Here is a 21,937-nt window from a genome sequence, read left to right as displayed (position 1 = left end):
GTTTAATGCAAAATATGTTTAAGGGTTGGAAAAAAAAAATTGTGTTTTTGATGATTAAAAACTTTGTTTTGAAGTTCTGGATTGAAAACTCATGTTTTTGAAAAACTTTTAAACTTATTCTCGTGCATTTCATCCATGAAGTAACTTGGTTTGAGTGGTTTTTGCAAAATCTTTTGCTATTTTTCAAAAAATTATGTTTTCCAAAATGTCGATCGATCGAATGTGTTTTTCGACCGATTGAAAATCCCTTGATTTTTAATCATTGCTTTTCGCCTAACTCGATTGGTATTCAATCGATGCTCAATCGATCGAAACTAAAATTTTTTCAGTTTTTCAATGTTTAACCAATCTGTCTTTTCATGCATCAATTGTGTTTAGGATTCACATGCATTGCATTGTTTTTTTATTATCCATCTTACGATTTTACAGTCATATCTCTCATTGTTTTCACACATAACAAGCATAACTTTGCTAAATTGGGTACTCAACATGATTTAAAAATTGATTGATTAATTTTTGAGTCCTTTGTACATTTTAGTGTATGCTATTTTTTATGTGTGAACTGCAGAAAATACTTTTCTTAAGAGATATGATGGATAATCAATGTGCAAATATTTTCTCTACTTATGCAACTATTTATAGGTCACATAGTATCAAGTTTGCATTTATTGAAAGAGAGAATATTTTTCTTCATGTGTATCCTCAACTTAATTTTTTTTTAGTTTGGTTTGTGTTTTTTTATATTTTCCCACCTCCTATATTTTCCCCAAAACTGTTTTTCCCAAAACTTGTTTTGTTTTTTCTATTCTTATAGGGGGAGAAATCTGTTTTTAAAACCTTTGTTCTTCATTAGGGGAGCTGTCTCTATTTTCTATAGAGTTGAATTGTTATGTTTTCCCTTAATTCTCTATTTTCTCTTATCCTTTGTTGCGTATGTATTTTGTTTACTCTTTGATTGAGCTATCTTTGTCAATACGTGACAAAAAGGGGGAGAGTTAGATGAAATTTGGAAAAGTTTTTTAAAAATGTTTTGTTTAGGGGGGAGATGAAATTGTTTTTAAAAGGTGGAGAAAATAAATTTTTTAATGTATCTAACTTAGGGGGAGAGTTAGTTTGCATATTTGTTGATTTACTATTTTTCTGTCTTTCTTTCCACACGTGTTTATGTGTTTGTTAAGTGTTACAGAAATATACAAGTTTATTTAGTTATGCTGCTGTCTACACTTGCAACTGATAGATAGTAGTTAGGTTAAATTTGTTTTTGTTTTTGGGCATTTTTTAATGGGTTGTTTTTGTAACTTTGAGCATTTTGTTTATTTTGTGCTTTGTCACGGATTGCCAAATGGGGAGATTATTAGGTTCTAAGACCTTAGTGACTAATGTATTAGAACTTTAATGTGTATTGTATTCGCAAACCATGATCAAAACATTTAGTCTAGGTTTAGACTTGCTCAAAGTTTGATTTAAATTAAGTTTGGAATCAAGTAATTCCAGGAAATTACTATTCAACTGCTACTCGATCAAAAATTATATTCGATCAGTCAAAAGTCGCAGATCAGCAAAAATCAGCAAACGTAAAAAGCTTATAACTTGATCGTTTAAAGCCCAAATCGCTAGCCGTTTTTTCCAGTATTTAAAGGATATTATAAGCTAACCCTAAAGAGGGTTCTTAGAGTTTTTTAGAGAGATTAGAGTGCATCTTGTACCTCTTTTGTGGATCTAGGATTTTGTACCCAAAAGCTTCCTAAGGATGCTCTTTATGTTATGTGTGTGAATCTTTTGTGAGATCTAGAGATGTTTGTCTTCACATACACTTAGGGTTATCAAGATCTAGATTGATGTCAAGATCTAGATTGATGTCAAGATCTTGGTGATCAATTCAGTTGCAAATTCAAGAGGTTAAAGATATACAAGCAGGAGTGCTTGTGCTTGCTTGGAATCCAAGAAAGAAGTAGTTTGTGGATTCGGAACTGTCACGTGGTCATGATAGTAAGTTTCCTATTCGAGATAGCAATAGGATGTTATTAGTCCAAGTCGCTAATGTGTAAACTTCAATTCTTTCATAGTGGATTCAGTTTTACCTTGAGGATAGCTAGGTTAAATCCTCCACAGGTTTTTTACTGGTTTGGTTTTCCTAGGTCATCATATCATTGTATTCTTTATATGTTTGCTTCTTTACATGATATGATTGTTATTATTTTAACCTAGATCTTAATAATAAATCTCAGTTAATCACTTGGTTAATTAATTAGGTTAAACAATCTGGTTTTACAAGGGGTCTAAAAATGTACACAGTCGATGCACGGATCCAAGTACATGACTAACTCATTAACTTGAGGAGAATGGTGGCTGCAAAGTTCTTTAGGTTATCCACACAATAAAGATCAAAAAGCTCATTGGTCACAAAACCCTATGGCGTACAAACGTAGCAACTTCTTCAAGAAAAAGATGAACTAAGGCAAATTGTCTTTGGTCACAATATGCATGCAATAACAAGTGCAACAACCTTATGACAGCCCTTAAAATAATCCTTATATATGTCTAGGATTCTAAGAAAAGAAAACAGAAACCTAAACACATAGCTTGGATATGCATGAAAAATAGATCTGAAGATTTAAATTTCATAATTCTCGATAGATACAACTGTCGAGCTATCTGTTGAGCTTCGAATAATTAAATGTCGATAGATACATTTGTCAAGCTATTTGTCGAGTTTCAATGAACAACACTTCTTCACTTAATTCTTGGACAGATTTGCGTGGCTTCAATACTTGAACTTGAATATTGTTTCTTGAAGTATTAAACACATCCTAGATCTACCTTATTACAAGTAAAGTATGTTTTGTCAAAAGATTTGCCAATTCTAAATGACATATGTTCATAACATGTTCACATATGTCCTAATAGTTAATTGCTTATCGCTTAAATTGTCACCTCTCACGGATTTCATGTAGCAATTCCTCTTATTCTCCGGGTACATACTAGGAGGGGTATTACAATATGCCTCATCTACGTCGTGTACTTGGGAAACTAAGCAAAGATGCTACTGGATTTCCGTTGGAGATGGATGAAGTGGTACAAGTATTGAAGAAAAAGAAAAGTAGATTTTACTTTTAAAGGCTTTACAATGCCTCGGAACTGGGACATGAAATCAATCTTGGTGTCCTTGTAGATTCTTAAAGTTGGTAATAACCTTATCGTGATTCTCATAATTAAAATACTAAGAATAAATTCTCATTTAACGTGAATTTCACATGCCAAGAATGCTATCACGTTGCACTATAATTTTGAGATTCTATTCTCACAACCACCAATCAAAATTTGAGTGAGAAGTCTAAGTGGAAGGCTAGAATCTATTCTATAATTATTTAAGTTTGCCTATAAATACCTCAATTGCATTGCATAATTCAAATATCAAATAGTCATTGCAGCTTATCTAAGCGTCATGCATGAAGATTGAAGAGACAGCGAGTGAATTTGAGCCAAGGATGACTTGCCCAGTTGCCCATATATGCAGCAAGCAATTTGCCTCTCTTGGCCTCTGAGCAAGTTGTCCCGGGCTCTAATTCACTCTCTTTGTCTCAAACAACACTCCTAATCGTGAGCCAGTCCTAATTTCACCAAAGAACCGTGACTTAGAAAAGGCTATAACAACAGCCCGCTCACACACACACACTGGTTGTTATTCTAATAACAATTATGCAGAGTCTTCTAATCTTTTGGAGCTCATAAAGTCTGGTTTTGATAGGTTCTACCTTGGCTGATGCTTACATAGAAACACACTGTCGTTTGGCTGTTATGATCGATGTGTTGCAAAGAAAGGTTCTAAAACACTATCTATAATGAATTTATGTGTCAAATAAAAAAATAAAAGAAGAAAACCAACGAAAATTACATAATAAGAATAACAAGCTCAATTACAAACGAATTTTGTTTCAAATATAAATTATACGTAGAAAGAATCAGAAACAAACGAAATTTTCCAACGACTGGTTCTTAAGCCAATAAAATTTCAATCGTATTAATTAAGTTCCCAAGTGTTGCTGTACATATATATTTGTAGTTATTTCAATTAATGTTTGTCAAATATATTTGTAGTTATTTCTATTAATGTTTTCCCCTCCTACTGCCTTGATCAGAGAATTTTATACTCAAATCTCTCTATTTATTCTAAGGATACAGGTGGTCATTATTTGACTACTTGGATTAGAAGTAAAGAGTTTAGGATAACAAAACATGTAGTTTCTGAAGCTCTAGGTGTACCTTTAGTTCGTAGACCCACATATCCATACACTGAGTCTCCTCCTATAGATGATGTGATGTCTTTACTTTGTGGAAGATCAGTAACTTGGGGTCTGAATCAAGGATAAACTCAAGTGAGTTTACTAAACTTAACTATCTTTACTTAAGGATAGCCTATCATAACATGTTCCCTATCTCTCACATTCACATTATTCCTTTATACAGATGTGCTTTCCTTTATGCTTTTATCATAGATGGGTCCATCTGTTTTCCTTCCCTATTCATTCAAACCATTGTTGAGAATTATAGGAGTAAACCTAAAGCACAGAAGTTGTTCTTGCCTGTGTTTATATATACGGTGTTGAACTTTCTAAGGTCAAAAGACTTTCCTACTCAGAACTAGTTCATATCATTGCCCCTATAAGAGCCACTTTTCTTAGACAACGATAGACTTTGATGAAGAGTGTTGAACCAAGCACTGGGACTTCAAAGAGATCAAGAGGTGAAGCTTCTACTACAGTTCCCGCCTCTGGCGATCAACTTGCTACTAAGGAGGTTCATGTGGATCCTACTACAACTGTGGATCCTGCTAACCCTATAGTTACGACTACTTAGGCGGCTCATGAACAACTTATTAATGAGCTACTCACTGAGGTTGTTGCCTTGAGAGCAAATTTTGCCAAGTATAGGAGTGCTTTCCACCTCTTCCACTCTCTTATCCTTGGTTGCCTTTGGCAATGTGTAACAGAAAAGGGGGAGTAGGATTTAGGATAGGTTCTTGTACTTAGGGGGAAAGTAGAGAGATTTTGTATTCATGGGGAGTAGTTTTATTATTGATGAGATATTTTGATGTGTATTTTTATTCTCATTGATTTTGATGCATATTCACTTTTATTGTTCTTGTTTCACAAACATTGTTGGTTCATTAACTATGATAGCTTATTTGATGTTTATTCATTTGATATTATGTCTATCTCTTATGTTTTGTGAATTCAAGTTCAGTTTTTATATATTGAATTTATACTGTAATTTTCACACATGCATTTATGGTTTGTTTTGAGTGTTTCAAGAATTTATAGGTTAGTTCTTCCTCATTTGCTGTTTATTCTAGCAACTAATAATTAGTGGGTTGTGATGAAATTGTATTTGGGCAACAATGTGTAAGTTGGGCTGATTCTTGAATTGAGCAATTCTTTTTTAAGTGTATTTTGTCACGGATTGCCAAAAGGAGAGGTTGTTAGGTTCTAAAGATTTAAAATTAAATGTTTAGAATTTCAACTTGTACGTGTTGACAAACTGAGAACAAAAACATGTCTAGAATAGGTGTTAGACATTGCTCAAAGCTGTTCACGTTAAGACTTAAGAATGTACAAGCTATAGGAAAATGAATTAATTTTTGTGAAGCTCGACCAATCGAAGGATGAGGCTCGACAGATCGAATATCATAGAAAAATAACTTTTGCAGAATTTTAAACAAGCCCAAGCCCGCAAAAACGTTTAGGGTTTCAATCGAACACTTCTACGTATAAAAGGAAAACCCTAGCCACATTTCGAAGACTCTTGAAGGACTTTAGAGGTGCTCTTGTGATATCTAAAAGGTATTGTGCCTGCCTCTTTCAAAGTCACTACCGGAAATCATTCTCATATTATTAGATCCGGTAGATTTGAAGTTGCTGCAACTATATCAACAACTATTGATGATCTAAACCTTCAAAAGTGGTCTTGGAGTCACAAACTGGAGAGCTTGTGGGCTGCTAATTCAAGAAAGAGGAAGTCCATGAATTCGGAGTTTGCATGTGGTTGTGTTAGTAAATTACTACTAGAAGTAGCAACAAATTCAGAGTTTAATCTTATTGTAAAAACTTCAATTTTCTATAGTGGATTTGTTTTACTTCGAGAATAGCTATGTTAAATCCTTTTCAGATTTTTACCTAGAAAAATAAATGTTGGTTTTGAGGAGAATTTGTTTCTTTTAGTCAATTATATCGGGACCCTCTTATCAAAAGGTACATAGAATCTAGAAATTATGCAGTGAGTGCAACAGAATTAGGTCAGAAATCCAACATGTCACCCATAGAGACATGTTAACTTGTATCAATCTTATCAGGACTTTCATTCTAAGAACAAATTCCCGTTGCCATCATCTCCCAACATTCTTATCACATAGTAATTTTCCAGACTCTATTCCCACAACAACTAATCCATAATACGATGTGCAACCCCAAGGATATATCTCTGCCTATATATATGTCAATTACGCTGCAAAATATAAAGTAACAAAGATATGAAAGTGGTATATAGAAGATTAATGCAATTTGTCTTTTGTCTTGCATGAAGAGATAGAGAGTGGAGTTGAGCCAAGAATGACTTGCCAACATTTGTTGTGAAAGCAATATGCTGTGTAAGTCATTCTTGATTCTCCTTCGCTCTCTGCATCTCTCATATGAGGCCCTAGATAATCATGACTTCTTGACTCGCCTTCGCTCTCTGCATCTCTCATACGAGGCCCTCATCAATCATGACTTTACACCAGATTATATCTCTTTCTCTAGCTCAAAGAGCCAAAAAGATGAGCTCTGTGATTGTTTTTGGCAATGGTTAGTATATATACCACGTTTTATTTTAACTTTTTAGTCATGGTCTCGTGCTATTTGCAGTGAAACACAAAGTGGATCCTTTTCTTTGTAGAACACTAGTCATTATGTGCAAACATTATTTCCTAGACCTCATAGATTGTTTTGCGTTTGTCGATCATGCCTCCACTTTTCAAGCAATTGTTGCTCATGATAGTGTTTTGTTGTGAAAATAATACATTAAAAGCCTCCAAAGTTAATATAACATATATGAACACTATTTGATCCAAAACACTTAATTCTTATAAGCTTGAGCCTAATTATATTAACCACTCCCTCCAATGAAGGCTCCTGGAATATTTTTCAAGATAGTCATTAAAAAACTTAAATTATGCAAAATTTAAAAAAAAAAATAACTTCATATATTGACCCAAAAAAAAGCATACACACACACAAATACATTAAGTCTTACAGTTTTCTTCTATGCTTTTTCTTAATTTGAAGTCTTTGCAAAATAATTTCATTACTAATGTTACAAGTTACATTTCTTTCAAAATTATAGTTAGATAAAACTTTTCTTGGACTTTTTCTTTTTGATTGTAGGGACCTAATATTATTAAAGAAACCAAAGTTTAAGAACAAAAGTTTGGCTACAAACTTAATTGTAGTCTAAGGCTATAATTCTCACTAAACAAATTAACATCGCTACACATATTAAAAATCTAATCATTAAATTGTATATTTTTTATATTCTTAAAACACAAGTCAAATTTTAAGTCAATCAGATGTTATTTACTATTTTATCTATAAACTTATTTTTTATGTATAATTTTATACTACAAAATCTCGAAATTTAAAGATTTGATCAATAACATAGCTATTAATTTTTTATCTTAAAATTTTACAAGTATGGAGGATATTAAAAGAAAATATGATATAATGGTTGATTTATCAAAATCCACATTCAATAAATAAAATAGTGAGTGGAGTTGTAGCTTTAGTCGACAAGGAGGTTTGTTGCCAAATTTTATCCAAAGTTTAATTATGTTGGTTCTAAAAAAATTTAGGGTTCTCACAAATATTTAAAAAAAATAAAAAGTCATAAAACTTTTAAAATTATATATAATAACTTCTTCTTTTTGAGGTTAGGGTGGTCCTATGACCACCCCAAACTCAATTTGGAGCCGCCAGTAACTCTTTCTCTTTTCATTCGTATTCTATGTGGAACTTTACTCACACATTTATTCCCAACCTGTTTATTAAATAGATCAAAACACACAATTTTTCATGATTAAGAACAATGGAGGAGTTTAAGAGTTTTTTTTTTTTCATTTTCCGAAAAGGGAAGTTGCACCCATGTATGTAACCCCATGTAATATGAGTGAATTTGGCACGAGGAGTAAATTCGATCAAATTTGTTGAATAAATGAAACATCCAAGAATGAACTGAATTTGACACCTATTATTCCTTGAGTCATCCAATCCAATGTAAAATTAAACCATGAGTTTAACACCATTTATTTCTTGAGTATTCTTCTCATTGAGGAATTGGATATAGACAATATGCCAAAAATAAAACATGACTGTAGGGTTTTTTACTTTTTTAATTAATTATTTATTTATTTAATATTACAAGAAAGAGGAGAGCTGGACAATGTCAATGATCCAAGAGGCTCCTTGCAAAACATGATTCTAATTACTAGACATATGAGAGAGAGAGAGAGAGAGAGAGAGAGAGAGAGGAAACAAAAAACAAGCAGCAAACCAACCAAAACATTGAAAATCAAATGATATCCACTTATCATCAATAAGTTAAAATACTTTACTCATACATTCGATATGTTTTTGCCAATGTCAAGGCTATAATGAAACCCAGCTATTTGAGTTGTGGAAGACTACAATGAATTTCAACTTAAGACGTTAGCTAGTACTTCTACAACATAAGGATCATGGTGGAAACATATTGGTTGCCCTTGTATACTTCCAATAAAAAAGTTATGAATGCCGTAACTAAGATCATGAGAAATATCTCCACAAATTGCTTTGAGCCTTCTATTTACACCTAGTCCTGAACTACTTTAACTAGTATTTGGAGAGCTTTTGTTAGACAATTGTAGAATTGGCCCTAAGCTATGCTTACGCTGTACTTGCAAACACATGTATTGGGAGCGAATGTAAATAGGTGAAAATAAATCTTGATATGGAAAATTTTAGAGCACACCAAATAAATTTAGAAATATATGTTGAAAACCTTATCAACGTTCATTCCTCAAAAAGATACTAAAAATGTTGTCAATCCAGTATTAGATACATAAGTCTAAAAGTTTACTAGTTGGTCAAAAGTGAACTACTTCACAGTAGACAGCAATGTTTAGCAGCTATTAGAGCATCCACAGTAGATGTTGCAAATAAAATGCCATTTTGCAACACCAAAACCCTACTTTATTATTTTAACACATCATTTTACAACATCCCATTTATCAGATGTTGTAAAATTTAATTCTATACATTAAATTAATATTTACTACACAATAAAATAATATATTATCTCTGCCTATTATCATCAACGACGGCAACTACATCAACGCCGATCAACAACAGCAACAACATCAACAACAATAACACCAACCAACCAACAACAACAACAACACCAGCAAATTCCAAATCCAAAAACCTCAAAAAAAGAGGAAAAAAAACTCAAATAGACCCAAACTCAAACAACGATCAGAAGGTTGGCGGTGAGGGCTGTGGATGTCGGTGGCGAGCGCTGGAGCATGAGGCGGCGAGATCGGCAGGGAGGAGCTGACGAGGCGAGATCGGCGGCAGGGAGGAGTTGAAGAGGCGAGATCGAGATCGAGATCAGTAGGGAGGAGCTGACGAGGCGAGATCGGCGGTAGGGAGGAGCTGACGAGGCGAGATTGAGATTGACAGGGAAGATTTTTGGGTTTGATTTAAGGTGCAAAGTGGGAGAGAGAGATTTTTGGGTTTGATCTGATCTGAAGAGGGAGAGAGAGACCGATTGGGAGAGAGAGAGAGTGAGAGACAGATTGTGAGGAGAGAGAAAAAAATCAATTAAAGAAGTGAGAGGAGAGAAAACTCAAATAAAAAATAATAAACACATTTGCCACATTTATCTGTACAGTGGCAAAAATGCAACATTACTGTTCACCGTTGCATAATTATGGCACATTTGACACATTTGATAATGCTCCGCTTTTGTGTTTGGTGTGCCAAATGTGCCAAATATTTGGCATTTGACACATTTACAACGTCTGCTACGGATGCTCTTACAAAATGACTGCAGTGTACCTGTGGTGCCACCGAGGAATGGCGTTATGAACTCCCATCAAGAACACTAGCGGTGTGGTGCGTGGACTAACATGGTAAGCGGCCCAATTTGGACTGTACACAGTATACTAATTTTTTTTTTCTTTTTTTTTTTCGTTTCTTCTTTTTTGTGTGTGTTTGTATATGCTGTTAATTTGGAATTTATTAAAGGTGTATGGGGAGTTTTGGAGGAACGTGGGCTAATTAATGGGCTAGATGGTGGATTTTTTTTTTTTTTACAAAATTTCATTTTTGATTTTTTTAATTTGATTTTTTTTTCTTTTTGCCAAGTTATAATTTTTGGTTAAACATTTACTATATTAGATTAAAATTTTGAGTAGCCCATTCTAAATTTTGAGAGAGCAAATTCTCAAGGGGGGCCTGTAAATACATTTTTGTGTAATTTTTAGAATTATTACCAAGTGTAAAGGAAGATTAGTAGAAATTTTCAAAAAAGTAAGAGGTGCCTATCTCATTGTTTAAAAATCAAGACAGAATATTGACAAATGGACAGAAGTCTTAGGTGGCTAATAAAGTGTGGTTAGACGAAATATAGAGTACTGAATATTATACAATTAATCTGTCAAGTTTCCCTTGTGTTTTCGGTTTTCTCATGGATTTTCAAAAGGGGAGATCGTTAACATCATGTGTCTATGAATGTTGGAAAACTATTCCCAAAATATGTCCAAATATAACTTAAGTTGTAAATATTTAGGTGGTGTTTGGTATGAGAGAATTCACATTAACTTCCAGCATCCCGATTCTTTGTGTGAAGTTTATTTTGCAATTTGAATGCCTGAAAATCTAATGATTTTTATGTTTGCTGATTTAACTATTAGATTCTTGTGAATATGAGATTCTTATGTTTGGCTTATTCATAAGAACCTTAAAGGATTTTTTTTTTTTCTCATACTATCCTTAGATTTATAAAATCAACATCAAATATTTTTGTTATTAATTTCCACCAAATATATAATAACAAAAAAATATAAATTATAAATTTTGTTAGGTTCTAAGTACTTAGGAACTAATGTATTAGAATTCTAATATGTATTGTTGGCAAACCATGATCAAAACAGGTGTCTAGTTATGTTTTAGACTTGCTCAAAGTATGTGATTTATGTAAAGTTAGAATCGAGTTAACTGCAGAAATTATTGTGCATTTCTACTTGACTCGATTGATCGAGAATTAGACTCGACCGATCGAAAGTCGTGCAGATTGTTTTTTCTGCAGATTTTCCAACTCAGCCCTAAGCCCATATGATGTGTAGGGTTTTATGTTTTACCCTAAGTATAAAAGGCAAACCCTAGTCATGTTTTTGAGGTTGCTCATATTATTGTTTGTGTGAATCTCTTGTGAGATCAGAGAAGTGCTTGCCTTCACACAAGCTTAGGATTATCAAGAAGAAGATTTCTTCAAGAACTTGATGATCATTCAGTTGCTGTTATAAGAGCTTAAAGATACACAAGCAGGGGTGCTTGTACTTGCTGGAGAATCCAAGAAAGAATGAGTCCGTAGTCTCGGAGGTTGCGCGTCGTCGTGTCAGTAAGTTCTACTGGTGGGTAGCAATAGAATGTTAGTAGTCTAAGTCGCTATTGTACACTTCGATTCTTTCATAATAGATTTAGGTTTACCTTGAGGATAGCTAGGTTAAATCCTCTCCAACTTTTTTACCGGTTTGGTTTTCCTAGGTCATCATATCTTTGTGTTTTTTATATTCCGCACTTTGCATTGATATGATTATATGATTGTGTTAACCTAGATTCAGAATTTGGACTAAGTAATAACTTGGCTTACTAACTAGATTAATCCAATTGTGGTTTAAGGGGTCTAAATAAACTCTACAAATTTTGACAAATTCATTAAAACTATAGTCTAACATTTCAAAATGGTATGTATAATACAAAAATAACTATTTGAAATTGTGTTCTTTATGGAAATCATAACATCTTGTTTTGATTATAAAAATAAATATTTTATTTTATTTTAGCATCTAACCAATTCCAAATAGGGGATATAAATTTTTTATTTTATTTTAGCAATTATGTTGTTGTGGCGGGAAGAGATAAAAACAAAAAAAAAAATAGATATTGATGATTTGTTTCATGTTTTATTTCCATTGGTTAAACGATAAGGGGAAAATGGTAAAATTTTCAATTTAAAACAAATGTAATTTCTTTTAAATTTGGGAATCTTGATACCCACCTATTTTAAAGGAAATCCATATTTTTACAAGAAGGGGGTAGAGTGCGAATTCAGAAACCCCTGGCATATAATTGCCTTATATGATTTGCAACCAAATATGGGAATATTTCAACATTCTTAGGAATCATAAAACATTACCCCATACCAAACACCATCTTAATGTCTTGTTAGCTAATTGAATATCACATTCTAAACCATAAGAAGATGCTCAAGAATTACTCAAGAAGCTATCAAGTTTGCTAGTTTCCTCAACTGTAGCTCGATTGATCGAAGTTCATAATAGCATGCATGATCCATGCATCGACACCAGTCGATTGGTTGAACCTTGAGAAAATTGAGTTCTTAGATTAGGCCCATGATGACCTTGGCCATGGGATTCATGCCATAAGGTTCCAAAAAGTACAAAAGTTCATCTCAGGTCATCATAATGACAAAGAAAACATAGAGAGAAGAGAAGATATTGTTGCAACTGTGTCCACCGAGGGTTTTGTTCCAAGCATCATCTCTGACATCATATTGAAGATATTGAGGTGTTTATAATCAACCTGTAGGAGACAACTTCACCAATAAAGTTGTTATTGTAGTGTTAAACATAGATTGGGTCTTTGTGCATTGTAAATATTCACAAATTTGAAGAGTTAAACTAGTTTAGAGTTGTGTGTGGCCACGTGAGTAAATTCTTCTTTGAGTAGTATTTCTAGGATTGAGTTATATTCTTATTGTTGTACTTCCATTCTACTCTTTTGAATTCTTCTGTTTGGTGGTGATCAATAAACCCATTAAGGGTTTTCATATCACTATCTCCTTTCATAACCATCATATCATTGTATCAAATTTATTTTCAGATACATTATTTAATTATGATATGATTGTGCCAACTATTCACTAAATTAGAATCCATTGCATAATCAATTTTATTAATCAAGTTGGCTAATTTGGATTAGAAGAAATCAATCAAAGTCTAAATTTTCTAAAAATATTCAAATTATGATGTGTGAGAAATTGTTATAAATATTATCTCCTCTTCAAGGAATTAGATCAACTCACCAAATCAATTAAAAATTGTGGACCTCTTACCATGGTTCATATTCACTACAGTTTATTTTAGATAAAAATATATATTTACAAGTATATAGCTAATTCTCACAGCCACAATTGCGATATCAGTTCACTAAAATTGTTTATGTAGTTTATTTATTTAATGTTCATATTACCAATGGCTTTAGTAAGACTTAGAATAGAACCAAAATTTTGTCAAAAGTTCGATATCTAGGACCAAATAAGAAAGAATGTGATAATGCAAAAAATCGTCAATTGTGCTCTCGTCTATACAGATGGACAATGACAAGCTACTCCGTTATTCACTTTGCAAAGAAGACCACGAAGGGATAAAAAAAATTAAAATAAAAAATAAAAAGAACATCGGTGTGGTGTTGGCCAAGGTCCCTCCAATGGTCAAGTTAGCTAGATTGGAATGAAAAGATTCACTTGCTAAAATCAAACAGAGAGTAAAATGGCCAATAATTGTGAGTATGAAAATGGGTACCCTTTCTCTTCCTGTTGTGTGGGTCGAGAGACATTGGTCATAAGTATTAGGCTTTTATTGCCTTCAACAATAATTCGTTCATTGGAGTTCATACATTACTCTTCAGCTATCACTTGTATTTAATGCCATTTATGAGTTCGTCAATCTGTCTAATGGATGACTATTACAAATTTACACTCATCAGAATGAAATTATGCAAAGCAACTCCAAAAATAACAATAAAGATGTATATCATTGCAAAGACAAATAGCAGGCCCTCACTAATATTGAAAGGTTTACAAGGACCAAATTTTGAGTTAATTTCTTGTGTGTTCAATGTAAATCTTCAACACACACATGTAGACGCTAAAATTTACAACTCAATTCAATAAATAAGGTTTTGGATACGGGTTTGCCAAAACTGAAAATGAATTTACCCTAACAAAGTGGAGTGATGAGTTGATGCCTTGGCCATCCTGTAAGTAATCCTACACTACAACAAAAGTGGGCTATAGTGACGAAATCTGGTGAGGATAAACAATTACGTCACTGGATGTTAGCATTAGGTGAGGAAAAGAAGATTTCGTCACCAAATAGTTTAAATGGGTGACAAAATCAATATTTCATCACTAAAGATGTTCAAATTGGTGACGAAATATTTATTTGCATCACCAAAGACCTAACTTGGGTGAGGAAATTCCAAATTTGTCACCAAATATAATAGCGCGCTCTCAATTTTTTGCGCGGTGCCCATGCCCAATTTTCAGCGCCTTCAAAATTATTTTTTTTATTCAGCTTTTGGCCTTTCAGCTTCCCACCTTCTCAAAAAAAAAAAAAAAAACTCTCAACCTCACGCCTAAACAAAACCCAAATACACACAAACCTCACGCCTCTTAGCCTCCCTCATCAATCGGTAAGCTCTCTCTCTCTCTCTTTCTCTCTCATAGATCCTCTCTCTCTTTCTCTCTCACCAATCCTCTCTCTATTTGTACGAATTGTTTTTCTCTTTGCGAAATTTTTAGTAAAGAGGAGAGTTCATTCGTCGATTTCACCGACGCAAGGAAACCCATTTCAGGTATGCTTCGATTTTCCCCCAAAGTTTATTCATCCCAATCGAAACCCATCTGAAATTTTGTCCATTGAGGATGGCCGGGTATGATGCCCAATTGTATGTGTGTCAAATTTTGGCGTTGGTGGTGGCTTTGATCGAAACCCATGTGAATGTTTTTTTTTTCCTTTCATTTTTCTGAGTAGCCAAACAGTGGAGTGCTGGAGAAATGGTATTAGTTAAAAAAATTTTAGTCTCTGTTTGGTTGCTTAGAAACTGGGCAAATTCGAAAGGAAATGAAAGTTTTGATCTTTTTATGCTATATATGCTTTGTTCTGCTGTGTGTTAGTTTAAAAAGCTGAGGAATCTGTCAAATTTTAGTTTCTTCAAAATTAAATTTTGACTATGGTTAAATGTGCAACGTTTTTTAGGTGAAATTTTGGGGATAATCATACTGGACATGCATGATTTTTATGTTGTTGGATAATTTATTAGTGGCTAATTTTTAGTCTCTGTTTGGTTGCTTAGGAAGCTGAGGGAATTTGAAAGGAAACTTAAATTTTGATATTTTTATGTTATGTGCTTTGTTCTGCTATGTATCAGTTTAAAAAGCTGAGGAAGCTGAGGATTTTTGTACGTCCCAACAACACACACACACATGAATACTGTATAATGAAATTACTTATTTTGTGAATGAAAGAGTCTTAACACATTCATTCACTGTGATGATTATGAAAGGGAGCTATCTGATCCGGTATTCAGGTCCCACACTGATAAGCATGGAATTAAATTTTGTAGAACCTTAATTAATATATCTTTCAAGTATGGGCAATCCATGTGACTCAAAAATAAGCATATGAAGCTGCAACACTTGCCTTCCACTTCAGTCTAGTCCCATTTATATGTAAATCCAAAAAGTTTGAAGATTTCGAAGATTCATATAGTTGTAAGCATTAATTTAATGCAATATGTAACAAATGTCTTACACGTGGTTTTGTTGAATGAAAGCAAAGGTCTTAGGTGAAAAAGTAAAAGAAGAAAAATCTTAAATAAGTACATGGGTTGTGTCAATAGCTTTCAACTTGTAGGGACACTAGCTAGATAGGACAGTTCCAGGTTGTGCTTAATAATCGATTTTAATATTTTATTGGTTAGATTTATAATGGGTACAGAAAATGTTGGATACACACAAAATTTGACAGTTATTTTTTTAGAAATATTGAGATTGATCCAATATTTCTTTTATACTTTTTTGATTGGAAAATGGTTTGGAATTGGTAAAATGACCAACTTATCGTATATTTTGTCTTACTCGTATAACATTATATTTATATTTATTACATCTAAAAGCTTAAGATAAACATAAAGATAGAGATGAAACACTCAGTGAAGGTACCCTTGTACTTTGGATTGTAAAATATTTTTTTTGAAACTGTTAAATTTTACAATTGGATTGTAAATTTTTTTTTTTTTTCAAATTTCAACTGTTGGTTTGCTCTATTGGTTCTTTTGGTTTGCTCTATTGGTTTTTTTTAACAGTTGAGTTTGTTTGAATGAAAAGGTTCAAAAGAGAGAAAGTGGCTGTTAGAAACTTTTGCTAATAAGGGTACTTTGGTTTTGTGCTTAATGGGAAAAATGAAAAGATATATAGGTGCAAGTGCACCTGGGTTCATTCTCAAAAAGAAAGGCAAATAGATTATAGAGTCATAGAGTTCCACAAGCCCTACACTTTTGGGACTGCCTTCCATTGTAGTAATTTTAAGTCTTTAACACAAAATAAAATAATGACTACTTGCAATTCAAATGGGTGTGATGATTGGGGGCTTGTCCACGTGTAGGGGTAGTGGTAGTCATGCTCATAATTGAGTAGTTACACACAGTCCACATAACCTAAATTTAAAATTTTCAACTAATTTAATTTATGGTTAATCACCTCTAATATATATATATATATATATATATATATATATATATATATATATATGTATGTATGTATATATACACATACACACACGCATGTAGCCTTATTACTTCATATGTGCATGCACATCTTATTACAATCTATGATTCATTTTTCTTAAAATTATTTGTAGTGTACTAGTGCACTAAAGCAAAAAGAGAAGGGCAATTGACTTTAGTATATAGTAAGTACTCTATATTGAATATTTGCAAAATACTCAAATAGCTAGCATCATACAATTTTTGAGGAGCAAGAGTTTCAATGACATTTGTGGCAGTGGGAGGAGCTCATCTACTAACTAGAACACACCTTGGTTAGCATTTTATTTTCCTACCTAATAAGCAATGTTTATTAACCTCTCATTGTCTTGGATATTTGTGGAATTTTGAGGTCTTACAAACATTTTTTGGTTGCAAATGGTTTAGGTCCTCTTGGATATTCTCTAGATTTTCTTTATTTTGGACTGTTGAGGTACTATATTTCTTTGTCTCTATCTCTATTTGATTCTAGTTGTTTGGGTCATGTTTGTGCAGTACAGTTAGTACTTTTTCATTCGGTTATGTGATTTAGATAGCATAACTAGTGACATTATGTAATTGGGTTTTCTGTGGACATTTTTGGCATTGTCTTACTAATAGTTATGACTTTTTTTTTTTTTTTTGTACATCTTATCAGGGATATAGGTTTGCAATCTAAATGGACTGGACTATAAGTCTTTTGTTGTTATTGGTAATTTCTCTAATCTTTTGTTGTTTTGGAGCAATTTAAATGAATAATGAACTTTGAAGCCATTAAAGGCATATTTGAATTCTTCTCTATAAATAGATCACTTAGTAGAGTTTTAGTATAAACTTAGTGTTTGCCACACTGGTGATATTGAAACTTTTAACATGTTGGGCAACATATTCCTTGTATCAAACTTTATTTTTAAGTTGGATCCATGATAGTAATATCAATGTATCAAATTTAGATGAATTTTAGGCAATCTTGTGATTATTTGTACAAGTAGTTGCTTCTTTCAATAGATACAGTATTGATGTATTTTTCTTTATACTTGTGCAGATTTGAGATTGGTGGCAAAGAGTGTTTTTGTGGTGCAACTTGAACTCATATCACTTTTTGTAAAGTATGAGAAGACATCATTTATACGTAAATGGTTGTAATTATTTTGTGAACAACTCGGTTCAATGGTTTTAAAAGTATAATGGTTCTTTATTTCCTTTGTAGATTGTACGGATGATTTTCTTTATGGATGTGGTTGGAAATGAATGGATGATTTGTTTATGAATGTGGTTGGAATTATATGGATGATTTGTTTATGGAAGTGGTTGGAAATGAATAGGTTAATGTAATGGCAAGTAACCATTGGTGACGAAATATTTCGTCACCTTATATGGTCAAATAAAAAAAAATTACAAATGAAAAATCATTGGTTTGGTGACGCAAAATATTAGGTGATGAAAAAGTTTCGTCACCTATTATTTTTATTGGTGACGAAAATATTTCGTCACCTATCATATTTTTATTGGTGACGAAAAATTTTCGTCACCAAGACATTCTGTGACGGGGCTTAGGTGACGAATGAGGTTTCGTCACCATATGTCTTTGGTGACGAAATAAGGACATGTGGTGACGAAACGTTTCGTCACCATAGTCCACTTTTGTTGTAGTGCTAGTAAAAATTACATTCATTGAAACTATAGAAGGACTCAAGATTTTAAACTAGCCGGGAGCCGGAGTATAAAGAAAAAAAAAAAAAAAAAAAAAAAAAACTCCAAGCAAGTATCCATATAGTATTAAAATATTATAAATACTTAAAATCATTGTCTCTAAATATATTAAGATGCAATCATTTACCAACAAAGACAAACAAAAAATAATAATAATAATAATAATGTTTTTCTTAATACTAGGCTGGCTATAATTTCTTTTTTTGCTTGAAGTTAGAGCATTCATAGTGGTGGTACTAAAAATTTTAGCTTTTAGCACCTCCAAAAGCTACTTTATTTATTTTACCACCTCACTTTACAATACACCCAATATCAAATGTTCTATTTTTTATATCACGTCATTTAAAATAATATAAACAACTCATTAAAATAATAAAGGTAGTGAGAGAATTTGAATATTTTAATTGAAGAAAGAAATATAATCTTAATAAAATATTGTATTTTATTTTTAAGAACTTGCTACAGTCAACTGGTATTTATACCAGTTTACTATAGTTACAAAAAATTTAGCTTTACCTTCTCTAATAACACATGATTTTTTTGTTCCTTGATGGTAAAATAGTTTTTTTTTTTTTTTGGTAAAATAAAATCACCATTGTGAATGTTTTTATTTTTTTTGTTAAGTTTTCTGATTGGATAGTTGCTATTTGAGTGAGGCTAGTCAAGCTTATCGAAAAGAATGAGAGCCTAAGGTTTTAGAAGGGGCCCAACTATAAAAATAAAGTATATTATAACTAAAAAAGTTTTTTAAAAAATTGGACCCGAGGGGGCCAAGCCCCCACCTGAGTCCGTCCTTGATTGAAACAAGACTCACATTCACTGGGGGAGAATAGAAGAAAAAGAAAATTAGATTCCACATTTTAAGGCTTTTGCTAACAACTAGGATTGCTTGTGCATCAATAAGTACATGTATAATATGCCTTGGAACTAGGATAGGAAACCAATTTTGGTGTCCTCAAATTTTTGAACTTGAGTCATAACCTTATCATGATTTTCACAATTAAAATTCTAAGAATAAATTCCCATTAACTTAAATTTCGTATCCGAAGAATTCTTTGACATTGCACTATAATTTTAGATTCTATTCTCACAACCACCTATCGAAATTTTGAATAACAAGTATATGTGGAAGGCTAGAAGCTTTTGTGTGAAATTCTTCAAGTTTGGCTATAAATACCTCAACTACATTGCACAATACAAATATCAAATAGTCATTGCTGCTAATTTAAGAGTCATGCATGAAGAGAGCGAGGGAATTTAATTGAGCTAAGGATGACTTGCTAATATATCAAGAAAGCAATTTGCCTTCTCTTGGCTTCAGAGCAAGTTATCCTAGGCTCTACTTCACTCTCTTTTGTCTCAAGTAACACTCTCAATCATACTATTTGCAGAGAAAAATTAAAAGGCATTGCCAAAAGTGCATTATCATTAAGTTACAACCAAATTTATAACCAAACTTTATTTTATAATGAAACTTATTCAACTTCTGGAACGCCACTACGAACACCACTATATTAAAATACTTCACTCACACATTTTATATGTTTATAAAAATATCAAGTCTATAATGAAACCTATTCATCTTGTGGAACACCACTACGAATTTTAACTTAAAATTCTGGTGCTTCTACATTAGAAGAGTTGAAAAAATAAAGAACATGGCAACAATATTTTGGTTGCCCTTGTGTGCTTACAATAAAAGCTACAAATCCCATAATTATGATGATAAGAAACTTCACCACAAATTGCTTTAGGCTTGCCATTTACACTTTGTCTTGAACAACTTTAACTAGTATTTGGAGAGCTATTGTTTGATAAATGTGGGATTGACCGTAATCTATACTTACAAAGACATGTATTGGATAACCTATATAAATAGGTGAAAAAAATCTTGATATGGAAGCTTTTGGGCACACCAAAAAAAATTACAAATATATGCCGACATCCTCAGCAACATATATTCCTTATAAGAAAACTGAAAATGTTATCAATCCAATATTGGTTACATATATAACAATAAATTATAGAAATTTAGTACATTATCTTTAAAAGTAATAAATTAATTCATTAGTAAATATTTAAATTCTTTCTAAAGATGTTAGTTAGTGCATGCATAGTTGTTTTTTGTATTTTGTTTTGGTTGAGGTTAAACAGAAGATTAGTGCGTTGTTATTTCCTTGTAACTGTACAATATTTAGTGAATACATTATTTTACTGAATTGACCAATTCTTCGTTTGTAAGAATAATGTCTCATTCATCTTTTTAGTAAAGGGTTGATTAATTGAAAAAAAAAAAAAAAAAAAAAAAGACAGGAAATTGACAATTAAACCGAAGTCTTGGATACAATTGAAAAACAAGACGAAATATATATAGATTACTATGTATTGCACACTTAATCCTCTTATAGTTAATATTTGGATAAGTTTTCTCAATATATATATAAGTTAGTATTTTTCTCCTGAAGTTTCCAAGAACTGTGGTTTTTGTGGACTCTAGAATCCAACGTGAGAAACCAGCAAGCCAGTTGCACTAATTGAATCAACAAAAATGTTTTATTAAACCATGCCAGAGTAACACAATATCATAAGGTACGTTACGAAAATCCAAATAAAGACCTTAGAGTTGAATGCGAGGAGGTTGAATATGTAAAGAACATGGGAATTTTTTTTCTCATAGTCAATTATTTTGGGACCCTTTTTATCAAAAGGCACATAGAATCTAGAAATTATCTAGTGAGTGCAACAGGATTAGGTCAGAAAACCAACATATTATCCATATAGAGACTTGTTAACTTGTATCAAAATCTTATCATGACTTTCATCCTAAGAACAAATTCCCGTTGACGCATCATATCCCAACATTCTCATCACACAGTCATCTTCCAGATTCTATTCACATAACAACCTATCAATAATACATTGGGTAGCCCCAAGGATATATCTCTTCCTACATATATGTCAATTACGCTGCAAAATATAGTGTAACAAAGATCCGAGAGTTGTATATAGAACATTAATGCAATTTGTCTACGTGTCTTGCATAAAGAGATAGAGAGTGGAGTCGAGCCAAGAATGATTTGCCAACATTTGCTGTGAAAGCAATATGCTTTGGCTTGGCCATTGGCTAAGTCATTCTTAGCTCCCCTTCGCTCTCTGTATCTCTCATGCGACGCCTTCGATAATCATGACTTTGCACCAGATAATCTCTCTCTCTCTCTCTCTCTCTCTCTCTCTCTCTCTCTCTCTCTCTCTCTCTCTCTCTCGTAGACCCAAAAAAAACGAGCTCTGTGATTGTTTTGGTAATGGTTACTTGGTTAGTATACCAC

General features: G+C 32.6%; 1 long non-coding RNA gene across 1 annotated transcript; it reads left to right on the top strand.

Annotated features, from left to right (window-relative positions):
• Positions 1-14,706: 14,706 nt before the first annotated feature.
• On the top strand, positions 14,707-18,169 carry LOC142644738 (uncharacterized). Its single transcript, XR_012845984.1, has 3 exons — positions 14,707-14,948; positions 17,557-17,610; positions 17,944-18,169. It is a non-coding gene; the product is annotated as an uncharacterized LOC142644738 (long non-coding RNA).
• The last annotated feature ends 3,768 nt before the right edge of the window (positions 18,170-21,937 follow it).

Source organism: Castanea sativa, chromosome 7 (genome assembly GCF_040712315.1).
Source record: "Castanea sativa cultivar Marrone di Chiusa Pesio chromosome 7, ASM4071231v1".
Taxonomy (NCBI): Eukaryota; Viridiplantae; Streptophyta; class Magnoliopsida; order Fagales; family Fagaceae; genus Castanea; species Castanea sativa.
This window is presented reverse-complemented; position numbering and strand designations above follow the sequence as displayed.